A 12,654-nucleotide genomic window follows, 5' to 3' on the forward strand; every position below is an offset into this window, starting at 1 on the left:
AGTGAGACACCCGGAGAGACAATGGCAGGGCTCATCCAGGCAGGGCAACGGAGCCTGAGGGAGTGAGATGCCCTGAGGCAGAACTGCAGGGCTCATCCAGGCAGGGCAGCAGAGCCACAGGGAGCACAGCATGCTGACGCAGAAAGGCAGGGCTTGTCCAGCCACTGGGAGATGGCAGAGATGCACCACACCTCTCACCCTGACAGGCAGTCGCAGCACAGAGAACACAACAGCACAACAGTGGGGGCAGGATCCAACGCCCCCCCTGGGAAGCAGCGGACTGCGCCGCTACTGTGCCCGCAACTTGGCAGTTGCATCCCAGTAGAGCCTGTCAGCACAGCCAGGAGGATGGGACCCAGGCCCCTCCTGAAGTAGCAGACTGTGCACACAACTTTTTTGCTCAACGTTACAGCATAAGTAACGAATATGGCCAGCGACCCGTTTAATAAAATAATAAAAGAGTTTGAATAACACTGTAGTATAGAACACAAACAAATGCATTTTTTATATTTTCTTTGCAATTATTTTCCTTGAATCTTAGACTTTTGGTCCGTTGGTTTGGAAATTCAATCTGTTGAAGTGTCCAGAACAAAACTCTCCTCTCTGCAACAAAGTCTTCAATCCCACTTTGGATCAAACTTTGCAACAAAGCTTTCAATTCTAGATAGAATCAAAAAACAACTGCAACAAAGTCTTCAGTCCTCGGTATAGGATCCACAACAGCGCCCATCCACTCTGTCCTCGTCGTTGAATCTTTTAGCTACACTGGCACAGTTTCTTTTGGATACTGTGGTTTTAGGTGTACAGCAGACCCAGACTGGTTTGTCTGATAACAGTCTCTGTAAGTTTTACAGCAGTCTTCTAGCCGGGCCTCAGTCTCGTTTCTTGTGGTCATTGACTCGCTGCAGCTTGCTTCTTTGTCTTGGGTCCACTTCAGGTCCTGTCTTGATTCCATTTTTAGGCAGAGTCCCGGAGTTGCAGCTTTGCTTAGCAGAGTGACAGCACCTTGTTTAGCATTCGATGTGGAGTGCAAAATATTCAATTCCGCTTTGATTTTTATAGTCTTTTTAACTCTGCTGATTCGCTACTTTCATGAGGTCATTTGTGTATCTTGCCTCTTTAAGCTCCAAGTCCTTTGATGGATTAATGTCCTTTTCCACCAGGACATCACTAGTTTATGTCTTCCTTGCGTCAACACGATTGTTGTTGCACGTGTGAATTACCTGTGCATAATTCAACTGTCCGCTCAGCCTAATCCAGTTCAGGCACTAGTCCTCTAATCAGTAGGTCACAATGTTCAGTATGTCTGCAAGCCAGAGGCCCCCTTCTCAAGACACAGCAGTTTGCCTTGTTTCCCAAGACACAAAGTTTCATTAATGAATCCAGTTACATTTCTAATACATGTTCATGTATTCTCATATTCAGGGAATATGTCCTACATCTTTCTGTAGATTTGCTATCTCTTAGCTCTTCTCGACCACCGTATTTATTTGTTAGATTTCTCTTAAATTGAGTTAGCATTCTTATAGAAGTGTTGGTTTCAAACAAGGTATTAACTCTCCTCTAGCAATCACAAATCGGAATGGTGTTCATTAATGCTGTACATTTACTTTTGTGACGATAATTAATTCCTGTTATTCACTCACAAATCGGTAGTTATATATTGCCCTCTTAATGTCCTTTTTCCCTCAAGATGTAATTTTCTTTTCCAAAAAGGTGTTTAAAAAACACTCACTCTGTTAGGTAGCTTTGAAGTACAGCAATTAAAAAATGCCTGTATTGCACTGTATGTTTTGTTGCATTCTCAGTAATTTGTCAGAAACAGATCTATTTCTTAAGTCGCTCAGCATTTAATATGACCCCCCCCCCCCCCCCCCCCCCCATTCTATTGTCATTCAGTGGCTTTTTGTCTTTTAACCATTGCTTGAAGGCCAGAGGGCTAACCATTTGTTTGGCTACATAGAGTAACCAAGCACAATTTTTCCAGGGAAAACCTTCTGTCAAAAAGATAAAAACAAAATAATAAATAGTCCTTAGATCTCTTTTTGATCAGTTCTCTTTTTGAGAATAGGGTGTTTCTAAAAACTAGAGATTCTATTAGTCTTCATGTTGAAATCCCTAGGATTTACTAATTTTAATCAGTTTCTCCCTTGATACCACTGTAGCAATAAGAGGCTCAACCCTGCCTTACATCAAACAGCTGGTCAAAGCTATCCCTGTGGGTTACTATGTAGAGCTGAAAGCTAATTAGGATGTCTCATAGTGTGATGTTAACAAATGCAATTCCCACAGCCAGCGAGAGTCAATGTCTTTGCTAGAAACCTTTAGAGGTCAGTTGGATGAATTTATACACACAGCTGGAATGTATTTGAGCATTCAGATCATTAGGGAATAGAGGGATTATTCCTAAAATATAGAAATCCAAAGCAATTTCCCAACACTGTAAAATGTTCCAATAAAAATCAATTGGGGGTTTATCCTATTGGTTATATTATAGGTTGAACCCCTTGGACTCAGCAAAGACTCCCAAATGGACTCTATTTTTAAAAGTTTTGAAAGACTGGTTATTATTTTTACTGCAGTATATTAGAAAACAAGTTATCCCTTTTAAAATAAATATTTTTCAAAGCTATGTTACACAGAAATTGAATTAAGAAAAGCTTGATTCATCACTTAACTTTCTTATAATAAAGAAACAACATTGGTTGAACTTCTGTTTTTCAGAAACTTTTTCTGAACCATGGCACATAAAGAGATGGATTTGAATGATTTATTTAGATCAATTTCCTAGGCCCTGTTTTGTCTCATAGCTGGCCTATTTTGCTTACGGCTTTGCTAGGTTCTATCAATATGTTGTTCTCTCCGTGTTAAACAGGCTCCATCGGCCTGCAGATTTTCAGCTGGTCCGTCTGGCTGCAGGATTAGCCTAAAAATAATGTGTCTTTGCTGCAGATGCTGTTCTGTTCTACACCTTCTTACAGTTAACAACATTTAGGTGGTTTTTGGTGGTGGCCTGAATCTATCAGAACAGATCAAACTGGTTTACGGTCCGTGCCAACCTTACCTTTGAGCAGTGATGTAAAGCTGAATGGCTTCATACGTCATAGATAATCCACTGAGCCACCCCAGCTCCAATCAATAGCCTTAAGAGGAACGTTTCCAGGGAAAGAGAATTGTGAAGACATTACTGCAGTAATACTGCTGTAACCCAAATTAGGCTTTGGTCATGAAAGTTTATGATAAGAAGCAGAGGCAGTTTTATTAAATTTTTGTTTTACTTCCCAGCTGTGCAACATATCCATTTTAAAGATGTATTATAAAGCGTTTCTCAGTCTAATATTTATTTTGTATACTACATCATTACATATAAAATTCCTACTTCTTATATATGTTTCTTTTTTTTTTTTATCTAGGGCAGGCAGATGTAATTTGTTCTATTACAACAAAGGATTCACTGCTGTTAAAATAAAACACCCTTACACTTCTGAAGGTGGGGGAGATCCTAAAGTAAGTGAATTAATTGAAAGCAAACAGCTTTAAAACAGTTTAAGCAGACCTACAGCTAAAGTAATTGAGGTCTGTGGACAGGAACTGCTGGCACAGATAAATAGGTCACTTAAGTTGTTTACTGCACTATCAGACATGATGCATGATTAAACTAGCAGAAAAGGTCCTGCTCAAGCTTTATCTCCATAACAACCAAGAGAAGAAGACTATGTTGCACCTCCACAAAGCAGACTTGAACCACAGAGCAGTTAGAAGCAGAGCAGCTAAATTAAGCAGATGTCTAAATAACAAATGGCTGAAAATGAGAGTGTGGTCTCTGACACGTTACAATTGAAAGGGAGAGGAGGTTTTACACACCAAAAGGACCTGTGATAGTGATAGTATGAATAAGAATAAAGGCTAGCAAAGCTATCTGATAGGCCTAGCTGTGTATTCTGTGACACTGCCACTCCACAACGTTATTTGATGTATTACAGTACCTGCCCTGATGAGGCTTATTGGTCGCTGCTCTTCTTAAATGAGGACTAAAAGGATCAAAGGCAAAACCAGGCTATTTAGTTAAACACTTAAGTGTCTCTAATTACACAGTTATTAAATAGTATTTTTGACATGCTGTTACATCGTAATTCATTTACAATGCTAGCAACTGCCTAAAATGTTAATGTTTGTAATTAAACATCAATGTACTTTATCTAGAGAACATTAAGTATAATTACCATGTTAATACAGTATAATTAGTGTAATTTAGAGACATGTTACTCAAAAGCATTGAAAGCAAATGCATGTTATTCCTCTCAAAGATGTATTACAAAACATATTTGCAAACACAATACTTGTTTGTGATTTCATTAAGAATGTAGTCTTTCTGATAAATGAGGCACAAACAAAACCAGTCATATTCACAGAACAATTAGAGCTGTAAGTACACATAAAATTACACAGGCATACACATATACACACTTTCATTAAGGTCGTACAACTGATGAAACAGAAATTGTGAAAGGACTGTTGCAATTTGGATACTTTAAATATGACAAAAAAATTATACAAAAACATAAACCTGTCAAGGAAATAATGAAATGTTACCTTAATGCAATTAGTTTATCTGAATTCCAGGTCTGACTGTATTTATTATGAAAGCTAAGACTAGGATTAGTGACCTAAGTATGATTAGAAGGAGGCTGTTACAGATTATTTTTAATCAGATGAGCCTCTACCTGACTGGCAGGCAAAACAAATGATGCGTCATTGGCAGTCATGCCTCATTTGGTCTGTCAGCAGGCCTCAATGAGGACCACTGGTTTACAAATCAAGAAGCTGTGTAAGGCAAAGGGCTGCTAATTACAATAAAATGCAGGATGATTTATTAAATGGAATAGCCAGTCCATTTTAATCCTGGACTACAATTCTGACTCCACAGACGAATGGGAATTGATTTAAACCTGTTGGGTTCAACCTAAAGTTGTCGTCCCCGTTTTGAAATCTAGCTCCAAATATTGCATTAGCGTCTGTGCCATTTCCATGTTCCCTTTATCACTGTGTAGTTGACATTTTTATTTCCAATACAGCTTGACAAGTCTCTGAAGGTATACAGCACACCTTTCTTTTATGGTGATCTATACTTAAGAGTCCAGCAAAGTTAAGGTAGTTCATAATCAATGAAAACTGAACTAATCAATACAAAAATAACATACGTTCCCTGCCATTGCTGTAAATTCAAAATTAGAGATATCTGCATGATGAAAATATTGATGCCATATATCAACATTATGTACAGAACAGTACAGCAAAATAATTGGGAAAGAATAGTTTATTGAAAATGTGACACGTGTTATTTAAGACCTAAATGTCGTGAGGTTAGCAAAACTAGTGTTAGTGTCTTGGTAACGTATACTGTATTAAAATTACTGATTTACTGTATGTGAAAAAACTTTTGGTATTCTCAAGATACATGTAAAAATGCAACTGTGACACAGACAGAAAAAAAACCTTCCAACATTCTAGGACTCCCAGTAACTTATGCTAAATAATGTTAATACCACATTTTATCACAATTTATTTAATAAATGTTTTTCCAGCTATATGGAAACATGTGTGACATCTGTATGTTTGTACAATTGTATGACTGCCTCCACTATATTCCTGTTGCAAGAGGTTCCATACCCTGCGGGGCTACTAAATAAGGAAAGGAAAATGTCTCTAACATTATATTACTAAATCTTAAAGCGTGGTACTGTTAGTAATCATTTCTCAATATTAACTCTGTACTTCTTGCATATCGAGCACATTGTCATTTTGGTATTTATTTGGACTGCAACAGTTAAACAGCTCAGCAGGAACACATCGCTGTTGGAATTTGTTCTATATATGAAATGAAAGGTCAATTACAGCCTGAAGTCTTAAAGAAATCAATGTGTCATCAACAATTAAAGGTTACATTACCGCAGTGGAATGGCAATATAATAAATTAAGATCCAATAAAGGAGACTTAAGGAGTGCTTAGGATAATCCACTCCAATACTTCTACAAATGCTTCATAAAGCCTTAGTATTAAATGAAAGGTTGAGAGCAAATTTGCATAATACTTTGCTCCTTTTTTAATTACCCACAGCATTTCTATGGCCAAGGTTACTGGCATAAGTGGTCCTCCAAAGTGAATGACAATAGCCAACATTTAAAGGATATCCCACAACATTAAAGCCCTCATATGTGTACTCAGTATGAAGAGGTGAACAAAGGATAACACTGACTGCACCCTTTGAAGCTCCTCTGTCTCACATGTGTCTCACATTACTCAAGAGCACGGAGGCCAAGATGGAACCCTTAGGCACACCTAGGGAGACATTCATTACAAAGGACCAGACACTCAGCATTACAAAAGGGAGTGTGTGGGGCAAGTAAGAACCAAACTAAGCAGTCCCAAAAAGGTCAGCATAGGTTTTGAGGCATTCCACAAGGGTACAATCGTCAACGTTATCAAAGCTGACAGGTGTAATGCACTGTGACACATCAGAACGTGGACAAAAAAATAAAATAATCCACCCTGGGTCATATAGGAACAGAGCTCACTCTAAATGGATTTTTCAAAATGTATTTAAGATTTAATAAATTGTATTAAAGAGGGGTTCATTCCTTTTAAAGCTTTGAAACCATTTCAGATCTGTTTTACAGAGCTGGGTTAATATTTAAGACATTTATAACATTCCTGATTATAATCACCAGGCCCTGAAGATTTTTTTTTTTTTCTAATGAGACCTATCCAATTTTGACATGTTAAAGCCTTTACAAAGTATAATGGGTTTAACAACAAGAAAACATATTATGCCAATTATAAATGAAAACATTCTGTCTAAAAGTAATTTTAACATAAAAAAAGCTCTGTCACAGGATTTCAAGGGAACAAAAGAGATTTCAGATATTGTACTTTTGAGAAATATGTTTATCACAATTTAAAAAAATAAATAAATAAATAAATATTTACACACACACACACACACACACACATATATATATATAAATCTTATTTGTCTGGTAAATAGGCTTTGTCTTTATTTATACAGAACTGGTAAAGGTTTCCATGGTGATCAAAAGCCAGACTCGATTCAATCAAGTACTTTGTTTTGGTCTCTGAAAATGCATTATTTTTTACAGGGCTGAACCATGAAAGCAAGTAAAGTGATATGTTCTGGGTCAACCCAGGTTAGCTCGTGTTTACTATGGCAACAGCACCACCATCAAAACAGTACTTATTTATATTTCCTCAGATCTAATTACAGGCCCAGAATGTTAAATAACATGAATTTGAGAAAGTAGGACTGTGTCTGAGACATTGATGAATACATAATTTAGAGGCCTGTGCTACTGCTGTCAACATTCAGAATAATGCAGTATTAATGGTTTCACAACAGAAAGAAAATTGTACACATACTTTACTATAAAGGGCCCTTCTCTTATTCAGTATCCACAAAATGTCATTTTTTTGTTATGTGTCAGATAAAGAGCAATTTTGTTTTGTGTATGTTAGTGATATGAAACAAAGCAAGCATTGCCACAACATTTAAAAATAAAAAGCTATGATAGGCTGTGATAACTTTAAATAGAAAGCCACTCCACCCTGCCTTTCTACTAGTACCCTGCTATTTAAATCAATCAATCAATCAATTTTATTTTGTATAGCGCCTGAGATGTGACTTTGCACGTTTGGGTGACAATGCATCTTCCACATTTGCCTAGCTCTGAAATCCTCAAAGAAATCAGTTTATGGCTCACTGAAATGATGCTTCCATTCGTTTCAGCAATGCAAAATATATGCAATAGAATTTAAGATGAAAAAGTTGCATTCCAAAAAATACAAGGACAGGACTTATTAAAATAGACTTTTGGAGTGCTTTTCCAGACTTTTGGAGTGCTTTTCAATTGTGGAGGGTTTGTTAAACAGGCACAGCTGTACTACTTATATATTGAAACAGTAGGTGTGTGTCTCTGTATATGCATGCAATATTTATTCAGCAAGAATAAAGTACAACAGATTTTCAGTAATTAAAAACAAACTTCCCAACAGGGGAATTATACAATGAAATGCCCTATAACTGTGAAAATGAAGCATGATGTCTGAGCTCAAGAGAGCTGCCCTTTCATCTCATGTCCAGGGAGATTAAGTTGTGATCCTGTACACATGGACTGGCTGGTTCAGCACCCCGGAGAGTGGCTGTAAGGAATACTTGCTTGTGCAGTTTCAGCATCCCTGGCTGTGAAATAGGGAACTTTTAACAAGATATGCCTGTCCCACATGCAGCCTGCATGTAAAATGTGAAAAAAACAACTGAAACAACCTCCACATTAAACAGACCAGAGGCAGGGTCTTCCTGGCATAATACTGAATACAGAGAGAGAATACATAATGGCACCCAGTGATATATCAGATTTTCTTCCCCAAGTGAGGGAAGGCACTAACAACCTGTAGAAAAGCAACAAGAGTAAAACTTATATTCAGGTTCAGCAGGCATCTCAATGCACACCACATACACTAACATGATTTTTAAAAAAAATGCTCTTTTACAAAATAGCAGTAATCAATTTAAATGGCAACTATAGTACATGTATATATTTTTTTCAAATAGAACCCTACATTTTCCTTGCGGATGTATAAACATTAGGTTAAGGATTCTGTTGACTGGAAGTGAGTCAAATGAATGAGTAACACAGGACAGTACTGTGGGCAGTAACCCAACAAGCAGTATTTCTCTTGCACGCAGAGCTTCCAGACACAAACAAGAAATTACAGCACTACATCTACATCATAACATTTCATGCAATATGTCCAGCTTTTGCAACAAATGAAAAAGGCACAGTTTTCTAGGAGGCTCACTATACTACGATCAATAATAGAAGTGCTTGACTCTGTGACATGTATGTTATGAAATTGAACTGTGAAACTAGGTTATGAATGACTACTATAAAAAATGTGCTCTATGCTTGTACCCACATGTCCAAACTCTCTATATTGCCTTCTGGCCAAGATTAATATCAAACCAGCTGCCTAGCATTACAGTAGCCTGCAAAAGAATAGGAAATGTTTCCCTTCATCTGGGTAACATGCATTTTTCTATTGCCTTGGTAACATTTCCCATTAATTATTTGAGATAGATGTACCTTTAAGAAATGTATCTCAGGTCTGTCCCTTTGCATGATGGAGTTTTTAAGTAGGCTGAAGCAAAAAACTGTGTTTTCTAAGAAGCTTTCTAATGACAATCAATTGGCATCAGAGAATGCATCTAAACTTAATAAATACTTTTGTATTGTGACAAACCCTGGAATGCAGTACATTACTAAAAACAACTTAAAACTGCTAGCTCACAAACTTTCCTGTGCTATCTGTAAAATGATTGAGCAGTATTATTTATGCTTTGTTTATATGTAATAATGCTACCATTCTACCAGTCCCTGTTACATTGGGGCCGTGTTATTGGATCTCACAGACTGTCTGCAGATCTGAATGTTATAAACAAGCTGGGGTGAAAGGGCTTTCATTCAGCATTATCAGTTCACAGCATTCTATAATCAATAAAGACAGCTTTCTACTAGTTGAACAGGAGCAGATAAGAACCAATTTCCTCAGTTATCTGATAAATGTATGTGTGTGTGTGTATATATATATATATATATATATATATATATATATATATATATATATATATATATATATATTGTATATCAGTGTAGGAATTCCAATTTGAATTCATCTGCTCCAACAGATCAATTGCACACCCTACACCCTACTGATAAACGTATCCAAAAACTTTGAGTTATTGAGAACATAAGAAGATAAGAAAGGTTATAAACAAGAAGAGGCCATTCAGCCCATTTGCTCACTTGGTTATTAGTAGCTTATTGATCCCAGAACCTCATCAAGCAAATTCTTGAAGGATCCCAGGGTGTCAGATTCAACAACATTACTGGGGAGTTGGTTCCAGACTCCTACAATTCTCTGTGTAAAAAAGTGCCTCCTATTTTCTGTTTTGAATGCCCCTTTATCTAATCTCCATTTGTGACCGCTGGTCCTTGTTTCTTTTTTCAGGTCGAAAAAGTCCCCTGGTTCGACATTGTCAATCCCTTTTAGAATTTTGAATGCTTAAATCAGATTGTTGCGTAGCCCTCTTTGTTCAAGACTGAATAGATTCAATTATTTTAGCCTGTCTGCATATGACATTTATAATGGACATTTATATTGCCTGCATGCAATACCTTAAGTTTTTCAGTCATTTGCCATGTGTCTGCTCAGTTCTGAATGTTGTCTAGATCATTTTGAATGGCCTTTGCTGCTGCAACAGTGTTTACCACTACTCCTATTTTTGTGTTGTCTGCAGATTTAACAAATTTGCTAACTGTACCAGAATCTAAGTCATTAATGTAGATTAGGTACTCCACTGGTTTCCTCGTTCCATTTTGAGGTTTCTCCTCTAATCAGTACTTTCTGTTTTCTATTAACCACTCCCTAATACATGTGCATGCATGTCCTTGAATCCCTAATGTGTTCAGTTTGAGAATTAATCTTTTATGCAGGACTTTGTCAAAAGTTTTCAGGAAATCTAAATAAACCATGTCATATGCTTTGCAATTATCCACTGTCAACGTTGCATCCTCATAAAAAGAAAGCAGGTTAGTTAGACACGATCTCCTTTCTTAAAACCATGCTGACTGTCTCCCAGGATGCTGTTACCATATAGTTAATTTTCCATTTTGGATATTATTATAGTTTCCATAAGCTTAGAAGTCAGACTTATCGGTCTGTAGTTACCTGGTTCGGTAACCACAGGCCAATAAGCCACGAAAGCCAAAGCAGGATCAATTTATTAAGTCAAGCAGCATGATATCATTATAGATGTTTCAGAGATTTGCAAACTTTTTTTTTCTTTTTCTGAGAAACCGATTTCAGCACACAATATATCTTTAACGAGAAAGATATGGTGCTATTTAGTGGAAGTTTAAGGTACTGTCAGTCTAATTACTAGACATAATTGGTTTCCTTTGCTGGTCACTGAGGTAGGGACAGCAAAATGAGTTAACATCTTAAGACAAAGTATGTTTAGAACTAAAAGAATATGGAATTTATTTCACCATAGTACAGCTGATATGAGTACAGCTGGGTTTGGCATTTTCAGCTGCCATTAACAGCAGTATTGCCCATATTAGTCAGGACAGCCACCTTGAGATGCAGCATCTTTCATAAAGTATTGCTAACCTACTTATTGAACTCAGAACAAAATCTTCACATCTTTACATTCAAATAGAAGTACGCTATATACCCGAACTGCTGTTCTAGGAATCAATTACTGGTTATACAGTAGTTAAATGAAAGCTTTGATGTCATCAGGGCAGCACAAAATGAGGAGCTTATCTGCTTTCAACACAAAACACCATTGTGCTGATGCAGATGAATCTTCTGGAATGTTGCACAAAGCCGTTACATAATGACTTCTGTGCTAATATATGAAGATGCCAATGCTTTACTATTACATTTAAAAAAAAAAGCTAAGAATAATCACGAATAAAGACACATTGTAAAATATCACCAATATGAGTAAGCATTGAGTGTATTCTGGATTTATTGTTTAGCTATGAATTCAAAAGTGAGGAACTGTTAGCTGTTATATAATTATACTGTGATTACTGGTACTCATTCTAAAGTGTGGTTTATCAATGATAAATCATAACGTATTATTTTCCCTTTTAGAAGGCGTTTTGAAGGGTAATGAAATAAATAAACAACAACCTCCACAGCTATCACCCTGGCACCTTTCATCAAATTCTTCACAAAAAGAGGTATTTCTGAAATTGAGTAGTAAAAGAAACAAGACAGTTTAAGACTACTGCTTTGCTTAAATAAAGTAAATCAGTTCATCACTACTAACAAGGGAATGTTATAAACACTAAATACAAAGTGTAAATAAGACACACATGCACACGCACACACAAACGTACATGCACACGCACACACACACACATACACACGCACACACACGCCTTTGTACACGTACTGTCCCAATACTTGACGTGTTCATTCTTTTATAATGTTTGTTCTTTTATAATGTGACCTTGGTGACACAACACTGCAGCATATTTTGTAAAATGTGGTAGTGCATTTGTGATACAAAATCTTAGATCTTCAGTGAACTGGATACTTTTTTAATATACCAGTAGCTGGAGAATGCCATCAGTGATAAATTGTATTTGAAAACTCTCCTTGGACAAATTGGATCCCCCAGTGCCAAAGGTGATGTTCCACTGCCCTTACTAGAGCAAAAACGCACTGCAACAGCCAGCACCCAGCTGGAGGTCCTGCTTATGCAACCTAGTGAAGCAACGGCAGTCTGCCAGGCAGGCCTTGATCTCATTACAAAGGGATCATCTCATCCTCAAAGAACGGACACTACACTGCATTCTTTTCTGTGCTCTGTGTGATCGATGTGGACGGGTTAATTAAGCAATGAGGTCATGGCAGTGTAGGGCTGTGTCATTAATTTCCCTGAACACACCCCAGCTTTGGAATGGGCTTTTCTGCATGAAGCATCTTACAGACGACTTTATTTTGGCCGCGAGGAGGCCAGGTAACGGTGTGACTGTCTGCCCACTACACAATATAACAGC

Source organism: Polyodon spathula, chromosome 8, assembly GCF_017654505.1.
Source record: "Polyodon spathula isolate WHYD16114869_AA chromosome 8, ASM1765450v1, whole genome shotgun sequence".
In the NCBI taxonomy this organism is placed as follows: domain Eukaryota; kingdom Metazoa; phylum Chordata; class Actinopteri; order Acipenseriformes; family Polyodontidae; genus Polyodon; species Polyodon spathula.